This window comes from Acomys minous (assembly GCF_964271855.1).
Source record: "Acomys minous genome assembly, chromosome: 14".
In the NCBI taxonomy this organism is placed as follows: Eukaryota; Metazoa; Chordata; class Mammalia; order Rodentia; family Muridae; genus Acomys; species Acomys minous.
In genome coordinates, this window is record NC_140496.1 from 61,939,718 (window position 1) to 61,957,152 (window position 17,435).

At 49.1% G+C, this 17,435-nt stretch overlaps 1 long non-coding RNA gene across 2 annotated transcripts; it reads left to right on the forward strand.

Moving 5' to 3' along the window:
- The first annotated feature begins 654 nt into the window (after window positions 1–654).
- Window positions 655–17,055, forward strand: LOC311582360. 2 transcript variants are annotated; one of them, XR_014774102.1, is made up of 3 exons: window positions 655–958; window positions 2,463–2,576; window positions 17,043–17,055. It is a non-coding gene; the product is annotated as an uncharacterized lncRNA (long non-coding RNA). The 2 variants fall into 2 exon arrangements; XR_014774103.1 differs by lacking the exon at window positions 17,043–17,055 and adding an exon at window positions 5,111–5,122.
- Window positions 17,056–17,435: the final 380 nt, after the last annotated feature.

The window sequence follows — 17,435 nt, forward strand, 5'->3', positions numbered from 1 at the left end:
CATGATGCCATAGCCTGTGTATCTTTGCTTTCTGACAAGCCAGAGATTTTGGGTTTTGGGTTTGTTTTTGTTCCCCCCCCCCCCAGACAGGGTTTCTCTGTGTAGCCTTGGTTGATCTGGACTCTCCTTGTAGACAAGGTTGGCCTTGAATTTACAGAGATCCACCAACCTTTGCCTCCTGAGTGCTGGGATTAAAGGCATGCGCCACCACGCCTGGGGGCAAGAGATATTTTAGAGCCGAGAAGTCCAACTTCTTTAGCCCTGAGAGATGGAGTCACCGTCTCCACCCAGGGTGAGCCTGTGCAGGCCAGCAGGAATGTCTGGCTGGAAAGGAGAGTCCAGGACTCTCTCTCCCGTATTGGTGGTTGCACTGGGTTCCAGGATCCCCAGGGACTTCAGCAACCTCATGGCCAGTATAAGAATGAGGTGACTGTGGAGCTGAGATCATGGGAAACAAAGTGAGCCTCGCCCTGGGGAGGGACGGTGGGCTGTGCTGGGAGAGAGAGGGTCTGGACCCCAGGACTCCAGCTATGACACAACCCTGCAAGCTTGAGGAAGAAGAGGCTGCATTTGCTGGGAAGGAACTCTTTTGGTTCCATTTTGGGGGAAAGGATGGAAAATGATGAAGTCAGTGCTCTTAATTAGCATCCAGTGAGAGTCAATGACCAGAAACCACAGCAGAGCAGGGGATCAGTCATGAAAGAAATGCATCTTCTTCGAGATCCTCCTGGCTTGGCGCCAGCGAGAAGGTGACAGGGAGAGGAGTAGCTTGATGACACAGGGTCTGGGGTGTGGTAGAGAGCAGAGCGGGGAATAATTCAGAAAGCAGCAGGAGACACATTGATGATGGAGAAGTGCTGGTGGGGCTCGTGCCTGGTTGGATCCAGAGGTGCGCCATGGCTTCCTGGGAGAAAGCACAAGGCCTGACTCAGGCAGACAAGGCACTTTGTTTCTCAAGGTACTTGTGTTCGTTTTCTCTTGCTGTGTAATAAGCAGCCCAGAGCGTAGCTGCCTAGCAAGCAGGTGTTTATTATTTCTTCTCACAGGTCAGGAGCCTGGGAGGTAATAGGGGTATAGACTTCTGTCTTAGGGGTTTATTGCTGTGAATAGGTATCATCACGACCAGGGCAGCTCTTCTTTTTTTTTTTTTTTTGTTTTTTTGTTTTTTGTTTTGTTTTTCGAGACAGGGTTTCTCTGTGTAGCCTTGGCTGTCTTGGACTCACTTTGTAGACCAGGCTGGCCTCGAACTCACAGCGATCCGCCTGCCTCTGCCTCCCGAGTGCTGGGATTAACGGCATGCGCCACCACCAGCCCAGCTGACCAGAGCAGCTCTTATAAAGGAAAGCACTTAGCTGGGGCTGGCTTACGGTTTCAGAGGCTTACTCCTTTATATTCACGACGTGAGGCATGGTGGGAAATATGGTAGGAAACACAACGGCAGGCAGAGAGCCGGGAGCGCTACATCTGGACTGACAGACAGGAAGAGAGAGACACTGGGACTGGCTTGAGCATCTGAAACCTCAAAGCCCACGCCCAGTGGCACACTTCCGCCAACAGGGCCGCACCTCCTAATTGTGCTACTCGCCATGAGCCTATAGGTGCCGGTTTCAGTCAAACCACCAGCCGTCCGAAGGACTGACTGACCTGACCTAAGGAATATGCTCCTAAGACTGAGACTGGATCTATTATGTCATGAGTGAAACAGCCTTGAACTTTCCCAGAGTTTTAGGATGAAAGCCTCTTTCTCTGGCAGCCCCCCCACCCCCCCACCCCCGAACCAGGCTTGGCCACCTGCCCCAGTGTCGAGTCAGCTAGAGAGACAAGCAGTGGTGAGGTGCACTCTGAAAAGAGGAGCTGGTAAAGGAGTCCATCTTCAGAGAATGGACGTGAGATTAGGTCTAAGTAGAGGAAGATTTGAAGCAGAGGAAAGAAGCTTACGGAATTCAGCAGTCCTAGTTCAAGAGTTGCTGGTTTGGTCCGGCTGGTTTTGGTCCCGGGTTCTTGGTGCCTTTCAAAGAACTGAAAAAGCAAACTGCAAAGGAGCCATTTAAAAGAGACAACACAGTATACACTGCAGGGGAGCATCAGATTACAGCCTTTACCATCAGGTTTCTTTTATGGGGTTCAGGAATAGGAACTGGTTACTAGGGTTGGGGCGTGGGTGTGGTTTTCTGCTTTGATTGACAGGCTTGAGTTACATAAACCTTTCTTCAACACGTGTGTTCTTTGCCAGGGTGCATCTGATTTTATTTACTTACTTTTTGTTTGTTTGTTTCTTTGTTTATGAGACAGGGTCTTATTATGTGGTCTGGCCTGGGCCTCACCATGTAGGCCAGGCGGCTTCAAACTCAAGAGAGCCAACCCTCTGCCTATGTTTCCTGAGTGGCTGGGATTCAAGTTGTGTACCATCAGAGCATCTGATGCATCTGATTTTAATTATATGTATGCTCAATCATGTATAGACACGGCCTGGTAAACAAGAGATTAAAAGTTCATTCAGAAGACAGTTTGCCTTACTGCGCATGCGCCACATATCAGGACCCTGCTTCAAGTTACCGGAAGTGTTTGACACAAAGGTAAACTGACCAATGGGTAGCTAAAAGAGGAGCTGGTTGTTGTACTGTCTAGCATGGGGCGTGAATGACTGGGATGCAGGTGGAGGTCCCAGGTGCTAGGTTTATTGTTAGGAAAGTGGTGAGGATAAAGCCCGAGTCCAGTGGAGTCTCAGATTGCTAAATCATCCCTGTGCTTGCCTGCCTCAGAAGTGTGGTCTGTCAGCCAGCATTTCCTCTCCAGTTCTGTGTGGTGACTTGAAGGGGTCCTTATTTCGTAAGGGGAGCAAACTAGTTCCTAGAAGATGATTATTAATTATTCCTGTTGCAGGGTGCAGCCTCACCACCGTGGACAATTCGTCTTATATGGGAATGGTCCATCCTTCGGGGCTCTGCTGTTCCTAGAGTCCAGGTGACTGCTGTTTAGGATAATGACTAGGGACCTTGCGCTGTCTGGAACAAGGCGCTGGAAAGGCTGACGGTGAGCTGCTTTAGTTACTCTTCCCTTTGTGGATTCAGTCTTGAAGAATGAGGTGGGTTAGGCTTTTAGGTAGACTGTCCTGGAGTGGTTAATGTGGTCACATGTAGAGGAAAGCCGATTACTGAGTAAGGCAGAGGACACAGTCAAAACGGAAGAGCAGAGATTCGAGGCTTTCACCCCACTCTTACTTACCTTGAAGGCCCAAGTGAACCATGAGTGACTTTTAATATATATACATATGTATACACACACACACACACACACACACACACACACACACACACACACACACACACACGGCCCTGACTGTCTTAGAACTGACTCTGTAGACCAGGCTGGCCTCTGACTCAGAGATCTATCTTGCCTCGGCCTTCCGAGTGCTGGAATTAAAGGCCTGGGCCACCACTGGCTGGACCAAACTCAAAACTTTTTAAATTTAGTTTGATTGTTTTGAGACAAGGTCTCTCTATGTAGCCATATCTTTTCTGGAACTCACTATGTGGAGCTGGATGGTCCTAAACTCACAGAGATCAGAGTACCTCCGTCTCTTGAGTGCTGGGGTTATAGGTGTGTAGCATCACACCTGGCTGAAACGCAAATATATTTTTATCCTCAGTTGCTTTAGAGTCCAGAGTCCAGATAAATCAATGGCTAGTCATTTAGAGACTTCTTGCTCTGCGTATTCCGCACATCAGTACCTGACAAAAGCAAGCTAAAGAAGGAGAGGTTTGCTTTGCTCTGGCTCACAGTTTGAGGGTGCATCATCCATCCTGGTGGGGACAGTGTAGATCTGGAGCTTGGGACAGCTGGTCACTTCGCGTGGTCCGCAGGTAGAGCCATGAGTGCTGCTGCTGCTCGGCTGGCTTCCTCCCTTTTATTCAGCCCAAGCACCCCACCCCACCCCCACCCCTGCCCCTCAACTCCCATCCCCTCATCCCCTAACCCCCCTCTCACCCCCAGCACATTCAGGCTGGGTCTTCCCTGCTTTTTTAGCCCTACCTGGAAATGACATGTATTTCTCATGATGATTCTACATCCAGCCAAGTGGACAGAGAAGATTAGGTATCCCATTTCATTTACTTGCATTGTGCGTCCTCAAGTCACAGATACAGTGGACCTCAGTGCTCCAGTAGGTCCCCAGCCATCGCTGCCCTTTCCCCTGACCCCAAGATACCATCTTGTGCTGGTGAGGAGCATTGCCTAACCATCTGAAGACCCCCGTCCCCCAGGAACCTCTGAACAGGGTCTCTGTGCCAGTCTTCCCCAGGGCTTACGTAGTCCTTGAAGAAGCGCGTCTGTTTAGCATCCACTGTGTGCTACTGCCACCTCCTGGCCATGTTCTGAATTTACCTCACAGAGTTGCCATTTCTTCCAGAAATGGCAGCTGCCTTCCTCAGAGTGCTACATCCAAGAGTGTGGCCAAGACAGGGGATGCCTTATACTCTAGGCACACACAACACCACTTCCAGGTTCTACCCGGACTCAAGGAGGTGATGTACGTTGTATAGCTTCAAGGAGGACTAGCAAATGATTTTTTGATGTGTGCTTACCAGAGACTGAGCCCAAGGCCTTGCATGGGCTAAGTGCACTCACTGCTCTGAGCGCCACCTCTACCCCAGCATCTTTCAATTTTCTTATTATTTGGTTTCTTTTTTTTTTTTAATTTTTATTTTATATACATTGGTGTTGTGCCTGCTTGTACGTGTGTATGACAGTGTCAGAGCCCCTGAAACTGGAGTTATAGACAGTTGTGAGCTTGTGTGAGTGCAACCAGTGCTTTTTTTTTTTTTCCTTCCGTGAGACAGGGTTTCTCTGTGTAGCCTTGGCTGCCCTGGACTTACTTTGTAGATCAGGCTGGCCTCGAACTCACAGCGCTCCACCTGCCTCTGCCTCCCTCAGTGAATTTATTTATTTCATATGGGTTCACATGTGGGAGTCAGAGAGCAAGTTCTGGGTGCCTGCTCAATCCTTCCACTCAGAGATCAGGGAGATCACAGGAACTGTACTTAGGTGGTAGTCAGGTTTGGCAGCAGCCATCTCACCATTGCCCAACACATTTTCCTCAAATTACTGCAAGACCTCTACAGACCTCTCCTCACAGTTGAGGAGACTCAGCCATGCTCACCTGCCTGGAGCATGAGGCCTGAAAATGAGACCTCTTGACCTCCACAGCTCTGAAGGGAAGCCAGCACTGTGGGCCTGTCTTCTGTCTTCCACCACTGTAGGTACGTCAGAGACTTTTTTTTTGGTAAGATTTATTTATTTATTTTATGTGCATTGGTGTTTTGCCTGTGTATATATATATCTGGGTGCGGTGTCAGGTCCCCTGGGATTGTAGTTACAGATGGTTGTGAGCTGCCATGTGCATGCTTGGAATTGAACCCTGGTCCTCTAGAGGAGCAGGTAGTGCTGAGCCACCTCTCCAGCCCCCATCAGAGACTCCTCTTCTTTCTAAAATTTATTTACTTGGGAGGGAGAGGCAGGTGGATCGCTTTGAGTTCGAGGCCAGCCTGATCTACAAAGCGAGTCCAAGACAGCCAAGGCTACACAGAGAAACCCTGTCTCGGGGAAAAAAAATATTTAACTTTAATTTATGCATATTGGTGTGAGGGTGTCAGGTCTTGGAGTTACAGACAGTGAGCTGCCGTGTGGACTATGGGAATTGAACCCAGGTCCTTTGGAAGAGCAGGTAGTGCTCTGTGGGAAAGATTAAGCTTTGTCACAGGTAGAAGCAATCTTGGCGAGCTTTACCCTTGGGGCACACCACGAATACCTTGTGACAGACTGTTTAGAGCCTTCCTGAGCTTGGAATTCAGGAAGCCTACCTGGGAACCCCACCGTTGCTATTGTTTTCCTAATTGACCCTCGAAGGGAGAAGGAGACCGCCCTTTGCATGTAACTGGGAGGTGGGGGAAAGACAAAACTACAGGCAGAGGCGAGGAGAGCGCGTGGAGAGAGGACTGGACCGGACCAGCTCTCGGGACAGAGACACCTAAAGACCCGTCCTGTGGAACGGATACTGGAAGGTTCACTCTTCTGTCCCTTTAACCTTTTTTTCCTTCTTGTGTATGCTAGTTGGGTTGTATAATAAAGTTTAATTGTTAATAAACAGAGCCAACAGTGCTCTTAACCTCTGAGCCATCTCTCCAGCCCCAGAGACTCTTTTTATACATTAAGCTGACAAGGGAGCTCTGCTCCTTAGAGGCAGGTGATGGCGGGAGAGTGTCAGCACATCCTCACACCTCCTTATTCTATAGAATGCTAAAGAGTTAATAATCATGTCTGAACTTGAACTCAGTGACCTGCTCACCCCTGCCTCCCAAATGCTGGGTTTAAAGGTGCACACCACATGCCCAACTTTTTGTTGTTGTTTTTGGTGACTAGGTTTCTTTGTGCAGCCTTGGCTGTCCTGGACTTGCTTTGTAGACCAGACTTGCCTTGAACTCACAGTGATCCACCCGCCTCTGCCTCTCCAAGTGCTGGGATTACAGTTGTGCGCCACTGTGCCCAGCTCACGCTCAATATTTTAAAAGTATAGCTTTTAAAAATTTGTGTCAGGTGGTGGTAGTGGCACACACTTTTAATCCTAGCACTCAGGAGGCAGAGGCAGGCAGATCTCTGCATATGAGGCCAGTGTGGTTTACAGAATGAGTTACAGGATGGCCAGGGCAGTTATACAGAGAAACCCTGTCTCAAAAAGAAAAAAAAAAAAGGTTTGTTTTTATATATGTGTGTGGGTGTGAGTGTGGGTGTGGGGTACCCAAGAGGGTCCAGATGGTTGTGAGTTGTTCAGTGTGGGTGCTAGGAACTGAACTTGGGTCCTTTGGAAGAGCAGTAAGTATTTTTATTTTAATTGATGAGACATCTCTCGGCCTCAGCCCCGTTTTTCTTGAGGCAAGTTCTCATATAGGTCAGGTTGGCCTCAAACTCACAAAGCATCAGGGGCTGGCCTTGAACTCTCGGTCCTCCTGTTTCTACCTCCCAAGTGCTGAGACCACAGGTGTGAGCCTGCCATTCTTGACTGCTCTTGCACAGTGCTTTAGAAAGTCACAGTCCGGCTGGAGAGATGGCTCAGCGGTTAAGAGCACTGATTGCTCTTCCAGAGGTCATGAGTTCAATTCCCAGCAACCACATGGTAGCTCACAATCATCTGTAATGTGATCTAATGCCCTTTTCAGCACTGTATACATAATAATAAGTAAATATTTTAAAAAAGAAAATCACAGTCACACACTACTTTTTTTTTTACACACTACTTTTTGAAGTAAGCAAAAAAAAAAAAAAGATGTTCTGTCAGTCAATGAGAGAGGCTCCAATGTCTCTCTTAGAGCATCTCCTTCTCCTCCCCCACCATAACCTCACCGTCACATTGTGGTGACACAGGCAGAGGCAATCTGGATGGATGGATGGATGGATGAGCTGCCTGGGAATCCCACTGAATTTCATAGTCCTACAGATTTCCTTACCTTTCTAGGATAAAATGTTTCTGTGCATGCACATGTGTTGTAGGAGAGGGGAGGAAACTGGAGAGATGGCTCAGTGGTTAAGAGCATGAGCTGCTCTTCCAGAGGACCAGGTTCGGTTCCCAGCACCCACATGACTGTTTCATAACTGACTGTAACTCCAGTCCCAGGGCACCTGACACCCTCTTCTGCCTCCAGAGAGCACTGCATACATGTAGTGCGCAGACGTACATGCAAACATGCACATACATACATGAGGCAAAATCATCTAAACATGTTTTTAAAGTATGGTCATTGACCTCTGACCCACTGTAACTCCAGAACTGAGAAGAAAACTGAGGCTCGGCAGCTTATGGTGGTGACAAATTGGAGTCCTGTCCTTCCTTGAGCTTTTGTAGGGGACCCCTGCCTCTTCCCTTCCTTCAGCTCAACCTCCGACTAAAGAATGAGAGGGCAGATAGGAGCACTTCCCAGCATCCCTGTGGAGCACTTCCCAGCATCCCTGTGGAGCACTTCCCAGCTTCCCTGTGGAGCACTTCCCAGCACCCATGTGGCATTGCACAACAACTGCAGCTCCAGCTCCAGGGGATCAGACTCCCTCTTCCGGCCTCTGTGGGCGCCAGGCACACATGTGATGCACGTACGTACACGCAGGCCCAACAAGCATACACGTCAAATAAAAGGCCATCTAAGGTCTCCTTTGCCTGCGGCCAGAAGAACCCTTGGCTGCAGGAACTGAAGGGGTTAATGGCTGAGACCCAACCTAATCACCACTTCCCTCCTGTTAATAAGGCCTTTCAGTCAAGAACACACTCAGAATTTAAAAAAAAAAAAAAAAAAGCAGCGGAAAAGCCATTATCTTGAAGTGCCTGGGCTCCTACCTGGGCGAGCCCTGGGAAGTCATTATGGGTAATGATGTGCTATTAAACGTTCGCACCTAGCTGTATAACCAACCACTAGCAGCCTAAAGAGGAGTGCAGCTCCCCACGTGCCCCGTCCCTACCCAGGAAATTAAGGGCGGCTTACCACTTCAATCCCTTCGCTTTTGGCTTGGCTCCCTCTGACTGCCCCCTACTCACATTTCCAGGGTTCAGGTTCCCCAAGTTTCCTTCAGTTGTTGGGAAACTCCACCTGACTGGAAGTCGCCTTTTCACACGGGGGAGAGCCTGGGGGGCTTGAGGAGGCAGATACAGTGGGATGAGGAGGACACACGCCACCCGGCCAGGTCCTAGAGCCTGGCTGCTGCTGCTGGTCTCCAGGCATTTCGGAGACTGGCAGGTGGGGGGTGCGTGGAGGCTTTTGCAGCTCTCTGCATATTCCTAAACTCTTAGAACCTGTGTCATCGGTAAGAGGTGAGAGGCTCAGTCGGGACTCCAGTCCAGCCACATAGCCACCTCTGTACCCCCCCCTCCCCACCCCCCACCCCCGGCTCTTGTGGCTCTAGCGGTGAGTTAAACACAAAGGGCCTCCTGGGCTTCCCCTTAGAGGTAAGGGCTCTTTCCTCACTCAACCTGCCCGTCAAACTGGCTCCTGGGACTTCTTAGATGTAGCCGTAGGGATGGGTCTGAAGTGACTCCCAGGTGCTGATGGGGCTTGGGGACACACACCACCCCAGGCCAGGACATCTTCTCTTACTGTTCTAAGCCTTCAGAACAAGTAACGGCATGCTCAGGTTACTAGACTCTTCCTCTGCCCTTCTCCCCGGCAGCAGGTCATAAAACCTAGGCAGGACTCCCTCTCTTTCCCTCCCTCCCTCCCTGACCTCCCTTCCCGACCTCCCTCCTTTCCTGCCTCCCCTCCCCTCCCCCCCTCCCCTCCCCTCCCCCCCTCCCCTCCCCTCCCCCCCTCCCCTCCCCTCCCCTCTCCTCTCTTCCCTCCCTCTTTCTTTCTTTCTTTCTTTCTTTCTTTCTTTCTTTCTTTCTTTCTTTCTTTCTTTCTGGGACAGGGTTTCTCTGTGTAGTCTCAGCTGTCCTGGAACTCCCTCTTCCTCCTGAGAGCTGGGATTAAAGACCTGTGCCACCACCACCCGCTCTAGGCAGGACTTTCTGACATTCCCTGAAGCCACCATCAGAACCTCAGGTAGGAAGAAAGGGGTGCCCTGAAGACGATGGGGATACAGACAAGTTTCCAGGTTGTTACCGTTAGGTCAGATGACCTTTGTTCTTGCTTACTTCCTACTGGCCGACTACAACCTTCCCATTACAACACCCAGGCTTCCCATTTGGGAGGGCTCTTTCTCTATGTACAACACAGAGCCTCTTGCGTCACGCACAACTTACATTAAATACATTTGCAAGTTTTCCTTTGCCTACAGAGCCTCCGCTGTGAGCCTCAGCTGGGTAGGGAAAAACTATTTTCCCTCCTTGCGCAGAACTAATCCCTCAGATACTTCCCGCATTCACTGCCTATCCATCAGCATCACAGATCCTCAGACATGATCCGTAGTCCTGCCAATCACCTCTCTACGCACAGGCTGCGGTCAGCCTCCCAACCCTTCAGCCGTCCGCTGTTTGCCGTGGTGGTCCTCTTTCTTCATAATTCTGTTCGGCCCAAATCTCCTTATTCAGTCTTGGAAGGTTGGGAACATCTTTAATGTCACAAGAACTAGGGAATAAGTCTGTGGTACCACCCCGTCAGCTCCATGACCTCAGGCACCCTGCAAGTCCAGCACCAGCGCTGAGTGGAGACTGAGGACTGTAAGACCCTGAGAGAGGCCTCTGGCTGCCCTCATCTCATGCTCCTGTATGGCATAGCTCTTACTGCTGTGAGGAGAGCATCTTTTGGCACTTCCTGGAACAATTATTTTGTTCCGTACATCTGACCTGTGTAAAAATAGAATGAAATCTGAGCTCACCGCTAAACTGGACTAAAGCCCTGGCGGCGATTTAGACTGAAACGCCTTATAGCTCTGAATATTTCATGAGAGTTGAGTTTGGGGTAGAATAACCAGCATTACTTATTAATGGCTGGTCGGTCACCCATCACAGGTATTAATATGTTTTGCTGCAGAGTTGTCAGCCAGGGCATGTTAGCTTCAAGGGTCAAGTCTAATGTGGCACAATGTGGTGATGTCACTCACTCAGGCTTTCGACAAAGCTTCTGTGAGCTTTCTGCTTACTGTTAGGTCAGGGAGGGAAAGCATTGCCATGATCCAGGTCTAATACAGCTGGGCTAAAGGGCAGCATCCCTGGCAGAAACAGTACAGTAGCCCTCTCAGGTCAGCATTCTGACATGCTAATGCCATGACCCCCCCCAAGGGAGAAGAGGGCTTGTTGTCCTTTTGTTTGTTTTGGCTCCTGTTTTTAACGATTTCAGTTCACAATCAGTTGGCACCACTTGCTGGGCCTGTGATGACACAGCAGGGTCTGGTAGAGGTGGGTGCAAAGCCAGTCACATCACAAAGCCAGGAAGCAGGGAGAGAGAAAGGATCCCTTTAAGGGCATGCCCCCCCCCCCAAGACCCAGGCCTCCTACCAGGCCCAAGCACCACTCAGTGCTCAGTATCGCTACCCTCAAGACCAGGATTTGAACCCGTGAAGCTTCTCAAGACACTCAAGACATTAGCACCGGCCTTATCCATGCCCGTCTGCATTTTCACCTATGTATGGCCAGTCTTCACTGTGAGCTGCATCGTTGTATAAGAAGGGTAGTGTACAATATGATATAGAAAAGGCCTAGAGAGATGCCTCGGTAGTTTAAAGCACTTGGCTGTTTTTGCAGAGGACCTGGGGGTTGGTTTCTGGCACCCATGCTGGATGGCTTACAACTGCTTGTGACTCTAGCTCCAGGGGATCTGATGCCTTCTTCTAGCCTGCTCAGGCACCTGCATGCATGTGGTGTACATACAAACAAGCAATTGTACACACACAGAGAAATAAAAATAAATTTCAAAAAATTTAAAAAGCGTGTATTTGTTTATTTACTTATTATGTAGTGTTTTGCCTGCATGTACACCTGCACGCCAGAAGAGGGCACCAGATCTCATCATAGGTGGTTGTGAGCCACTACGTGGTTGCTGGGAATTGAACTCGGGACCTTTGGAAGAACAGCCTCTTAACCTTTGAGCCATCTCTCCAGCCCTCAGAATGTTTTTAAAGATATGGAGAGAGACTCCGCCTAATCTTTATTGTGGTATATTGCTATACTGGTTCTATTTTATCTTTTATTACATTTATTTCCTTATTGTGTATGTGCATGGGTGGGCAAGTGCACTATGGCACTCTTGTAGAGGTCAGAGGACAACTTGTGGAAACAGGTTCTCTCTTTCTTTTAACCATGTAGGGCGTGGGGAATCAAACTCACATCTTCAGTCTTGGTGACAAACATCTTTACCTGTTGAGCCATCTCACTGTCACATTGTTCCGTTTCGTTATTAGTCACTGTTGATCCCTTAATTGAGACTCAATTATAAATTAAATTATATAGATATAGGGGGGGGGAACACAGTCTACACAGGTTGGCAGTGTGAGGTTGCTGTTGGGAATCTTGGACTACATGCCCTGCAGGCAAGAGAGACACAGCACTGCTTATGTTTGGCTTGGAAGCCAGCGTGAAATGCTTCAACAGTGGGTGGAAAAGAAGAAAATAGGCTTAGTTGTATTAGAGGATTTACTGTGACCTGAGAAAAACTCGCTGGCTTAAGCAGCTCTCCCAGGTTATACTGGAATGCAATTTTCATCCTGTGGAGTCTCTTACCTTTCTCAGACCGTTCAGCAAGCAGGGCTCGGTACAGGAGCCCAAACCACCTGAGGGATTCTGGGTATTCTGAGCAGAAAGGATTCTGTAGACAAAATGGAGAACCACAGGTGGGACCCAAGGACTGCGCTAACTCCCCAGGCTCCACTCACCTGACCTGCCTGTGAGGCTAGCAGTACAATTATCGGCCCAAACTTGATCTTTGTGTAGTTGGTTGTTGTGTTAATGGTTTAGGAAACTGCTAAAAAAATCTATTCCAGGCCGGCCGGGTGTGGTGGCAGAGGCAGGTGGATCTCTGTGAGTTCGAAGCCAGCCTGGTTTACAAAGCAAGTCCAGGACAACCAATCTATTCCCAGGAGCTGGGAATAGTGATTTACCAACAGTAGGGCAGCTGACAGGGGCATCTGGAGCCAAGGCCAGTGTGGCTAGCTGAGACCATTGTAACACCCATCCTTCTTAAAAACAAACAAACAAACAACAACAACAACAAAACAACTTTAGGGAATAACATAATGCAAAACCTGTTTTTAAAAAAAATATTTATTTATTATTATATATACAGTGTTCTGCCTACATGTACATCTGCAGGCCAGAGGAGGGAATCAGATCACATTAAAGATGGTTATGAGCAGTTGCTGGGAATTGAACTCATGACCTCTGGAAGAGCAGTCAGTGCTCTTAACCACTGAGCCGTCTCTCCAGCCCCAAACCTGTTTATTTTTGTACCAGTTCTTGGTGAAACTCATTTTCAGTCCTATGTGGTAATATTTGAGCTTTTGCAGCGTACGTAAACATGACCATTCTCCCATGCCTCCATCAGATTGGACACTCTCATTAAGCACTTTAAAAAAAAATTGAGACATTGTTGTTGCTGTAGTTTGGATTTACTTGGCATCAGCTCTCATGGAGCTCAGCCTGACCCTGAGTTCCTGATCATACTGCCCTGGGCTCCTGAGTGCTGAGATTATACTAGCTGTACTGTGTGTGCTAGCTGCATTATGTGGAATTTTGAAACAGGGTCTTGCTTTGTAGCCCAGGTTGGCCCCCAGCCTACCATCCTCCTGCCTCAGTCTCCTGGTGCTGGGATTGAATGTGTGCATCACCATGCCCCGCTCCTCTTCGCTGCTAAAGATAGTTTTGTTGAATTTAAATAGGCCTGGAGTGGGGGGGATGGGGGTGTGTGGGGCATGGGGCAGTTCTTTCCTTTCAGCACCTGAAATAGTTTTTGGTGAGTGCTACTGTCACTCATGTAGTTTTTCTCTGGTAGGTTCTGCTGTTTCTCTCCTGCTGCTGTTAAGACTTTACCCTTTTGTGTTAAATCGTCAGAAGTTTAGCTATGATGTGTCTTGGTATAAATTATTTTGGGTTGTCACGTTTGGGGATTACGTGGTTTCTTAAAGCTATAGGTCTATGTCTGTTGGCTCTTTTATAAAAATATTGGCCACTGTTTCTTTAGGTCCTTTTCCAATTGTGCTTTTTTTCCTGACCCATCCAGAAGTCTGTTTCTGTTGGTCCCTCAGTCAAGCTGTCAAGTCCGTCCACAGAAGAGTGTGTGTGTGTGTGTGTGTGTGTGTGTGTGTGAGAGAGAGAGAGAGTGTGTGTGCTTGTGTGCATATGTGTGTGTATGTGTGTGTGTGTATGTGTGTGTGAGTGTGCTTGTGTGCATATGTGTGTGTATGTGTGTGTGAGTGTGAGTGAATGCATGTGTGCATGTGTGTGTGGGTGTGGGTTTGGATGTTTATGTTATAAAACAAATCTCCATCTGGCTCTTCATTGTTTTAACTCTGCTCATGTTGCTCACTAAAACCCTACTATGATGGCTGTGGGGCTGGCAGTACCACCGTGTGTTGGGACAAATGAATGCGTTGTTTAGCATGCATCTTGTTCGATTCCCATCAGTGCAAAACTCAAAATAGAAGCCAAAACTTTTGTCCAATAGTTTTAGCATCTGTGTCATCTACAGTTAAGTGTTGGCAATTATCCTGTCAGTGGCAGCAAAAAGATACCAACCCAGCATGGCTGCCACCAACCCATACACCTTAGGGACCGCCACCAGTAAAGGCCACCGCAAAGAGTTACAAAATTGCCCAGGAGTCTTCACACGCTGGGAGAAGGAAAAGACTGAGGGCCTGGCGCCAGTTACAGGAGGAGCTTGCCACCCAGGGAGCCACTTCCACACAGTTCTGACAGCTCATGACCACCTTGCAGGAGAAGCTGGAGCAGAGAGGAGGATGGGTCGTCGATGAAGAGGAAGGAGCACCTGTGGTCCAGGGCTGCAGGAGCATCTATGGTCCAGGGCTGCAGGAGCATCTGTGGTCCAGGGCTGCAGGAGCACCTGTGGTCCAGGGCTGCAGGCGCACCTGTGGTCCAGGGCTGCAGGAGCACCTGTGGTCCAGGGCTGCAGGAGCACCTGTGGTCCAGGGCTGCAGGAGCATCTGTGGTCCAGGGCTGCAGGAGCACCTGTGGTCCAGGGCTGCAGGAGCATCTGTGGTCCAGGGCTGCAGGAGCACCTGTGGTCCAGGGCTGCTTGGTTACTCATGCACAGCTCTTGTTCCCAGTTAAAACTAAGCCTCATGCCAGCACCCTGCGGGTGGACTTTGGGGTTCCCGGATCCCCATTGGCTACGGCCTCCTCTCTGCTTCTCTTTTAACTGGACCAAGCTTAGCTTGTTGCAGCTGTTGTAGGCTGCTACCCCAGAAACTCTGGTACCGTCCATCCCATGGCTTTCTAAGTCACATTGTTCAAGGGATGTAATTTATGACAAGATTTAAAGATGAAACAAAGCTTAAGTTTGAAGTAGCGTTTCAAAGTAAAACACACAAGCCTGGCGGCTGACTTATCTCTAAGGAAGTTCCTTCAGCAAATGAGGCAAAGGTGGTTTTCTGAGGCCATTGTTTAGGTTTTAGGGATGAAAGAGGGTGCAAACTCCACTCAAGTCACAGCTGTAAACATTGTGGCCAAGTGAGCTTAGATTGTTGGTCTTTAGCATCTTTGTTTATAAGGACTTTAGGGCGCATTATCTCTGGAGCCAATTTAGATTTTTATCAGCTGTATTGAAGGTTTCAACTCGCAAGACGAGAGGAAACCAGATCCCAGGGGAAGGGGCCTCTTTCCTGTCCCAAATCCTCCCCTCCTTTCCTAGCTTGTCTCAATCACTTTGAGCTTTTCCCAGGTCTTGGGGTGGTTTTGTTTGTTTGTTTGTTTATTATTATAAAGTCTGCCCATGGTGGACCATTTAAAGTTTACTTATGAAAGGTTGAACATGTGTTTAGTGCTCACACTGGGATGCTTTGAGTTTAAACCCTGGGCCCCGGGAGGTCATAGCAATGTACCATAAACTGATAAGTTGCTTATGTTATTTGAGCTCACTGAGAAGCAGGCTCTGGAAATTGGGGTTGTCTTACTCCCCATTTCAGACTCAAATATGTTTGTCTCAAAATGTCTTCCATGTCTGTGACAGGGAGAGAGCAGAAAGCAACCCAAGCGCAAGCGCAAAGGTGTCACATCCTTAAAACCAGGAGGCAAACGAGGGCCAACAGAGGTCACTGTTCTTTTTTTTCTTTTCTTTCTTTCTTTCTTTTTTTGTTTTGTTTTGTTTTGTTTTTTGAGACTCACTTTGTAGACTAGGCTGGCCTCGAACTCACAGAGATCCACTGGCCTCTGCCTCCTGAGTGCTGGGATTACAAGCGTGCGCCACCGTGCCCCGGCTTCCTGGGGACGTTTGCATCCCTTAGGGTCCACTGCTCCGTTCTAGGGCCACCGCTTCATTACCACCAGCAAAGCGGCCTAGCGAGGCTTTGTTCAATGTGACTGCTCTAGACAGTCCAGAGTATGATGTGAACTATTTATATTTTTGCTTTTGAACGGTTAAGTTTATTAAGTATACAGCCAGCCACAGTAAGAGAAATAGTAGTGAAGTGATAGGTGACAGACAAAGCCAGAGCAGCACCGGTGCTGACAACACACCGCAGGAACCTGCTGGGGTCCCAGTTGCGATGTCCCTACAGGGCCGAGCTTCCCGGCTTCTCTTTCCCATTCTAGGCACTTTTGTTTCATCGATGAGGCAGAGGCAGAAGGATCGTTGTGAGTTCAAGGCCAGCCTGGTCTACAATGAGAGATCCAGGACAGACACAGCTACACAGAAACATGCTGTCTCGAAAGCAAAACAGCAAACAACAACAACAAATTTCCCCAGCAATCCTGAGCAGAAAGGCACATGCTCCCGAGCCCAGACCCAGAAAACAGAGCTTTCTGTCCTGGAAGAAGCTTTCTAGTTCTGATACTTGGAGCGTAGTTAATCAACACGTGTGATTTCTTGGCCTCTGCTTCTTATTTTGTTTAAGTACAGATGGGAAGAAGTTCATCTTCCTTTACCAATTTCTGTCTCCTAATTTCTTTGGCACACGAGGAAACGGAGGCAGGTTTATAAACTCAAGTTGTGGGTTTTGATGGACACATGAACGTTTGTGTGCAACATTCTTGAATGCTCCTGTTGCAGTAAGCAGCCTCCTGTGACACTGTCGTGGCGGGGAAAGTCTCTGCTGACAAGTCTTGGCCAGTCTCTGCCGACACTCACAGCTGGGAAGAAAGGCTCCTTCCTAGGCACCTGCCGGCTTTTATTTATCACGTGCTCCCCGTACGGCCATGCCACCATGGAGAAGTTCCAATACTCAGAGTCCACAGCCTCTACCATTAGTAAGACAGGGGCGGGGGAGGGGGTGTAGGGGTGGGGCACTTCCTTCTCTCCTGGTAGGGCAGTGGCAGTCCAACTTGCCGAGGCGGGAATCCGTGCAGCGTGGCAGTGAGGTCAGCACTGTCCACGGAGGGTGAGTCTTGTCCGTCCATTTGGCAGTTCTCGGAAAACGCCCTCGAAGGAAGGTTGGGCCGTCGTCGGCTCCTATCCGAGCAGATGTGGAGGTCCAGGCTGTCTGCCTTTGGTAGCAAAAGTGGATGAAGCTGTTCGGTAGGATGGCTCAGTGCATAAAAATGCTTACCCGCCGCCCCGCCCCCCCAGCCTGGTGACCTGGGTTCTATCCCTGGGATGTGCGTGATGGAAGAAGAGACACGTGACTCCTGCAAGCTGTTCTCTGTTTCCTGCACTCATCCTGGCACGTGTACACCCACCCACAGACACACCCCACACAGAGTGAATAGTGTGCAATGAAACAAAGCAGGGCCGCTTTCTCAGGTCACCGCTCAGGTCTGGGGCCACAGGCCGCTGAGCCTCCGCTCCCCACCCCTCAGG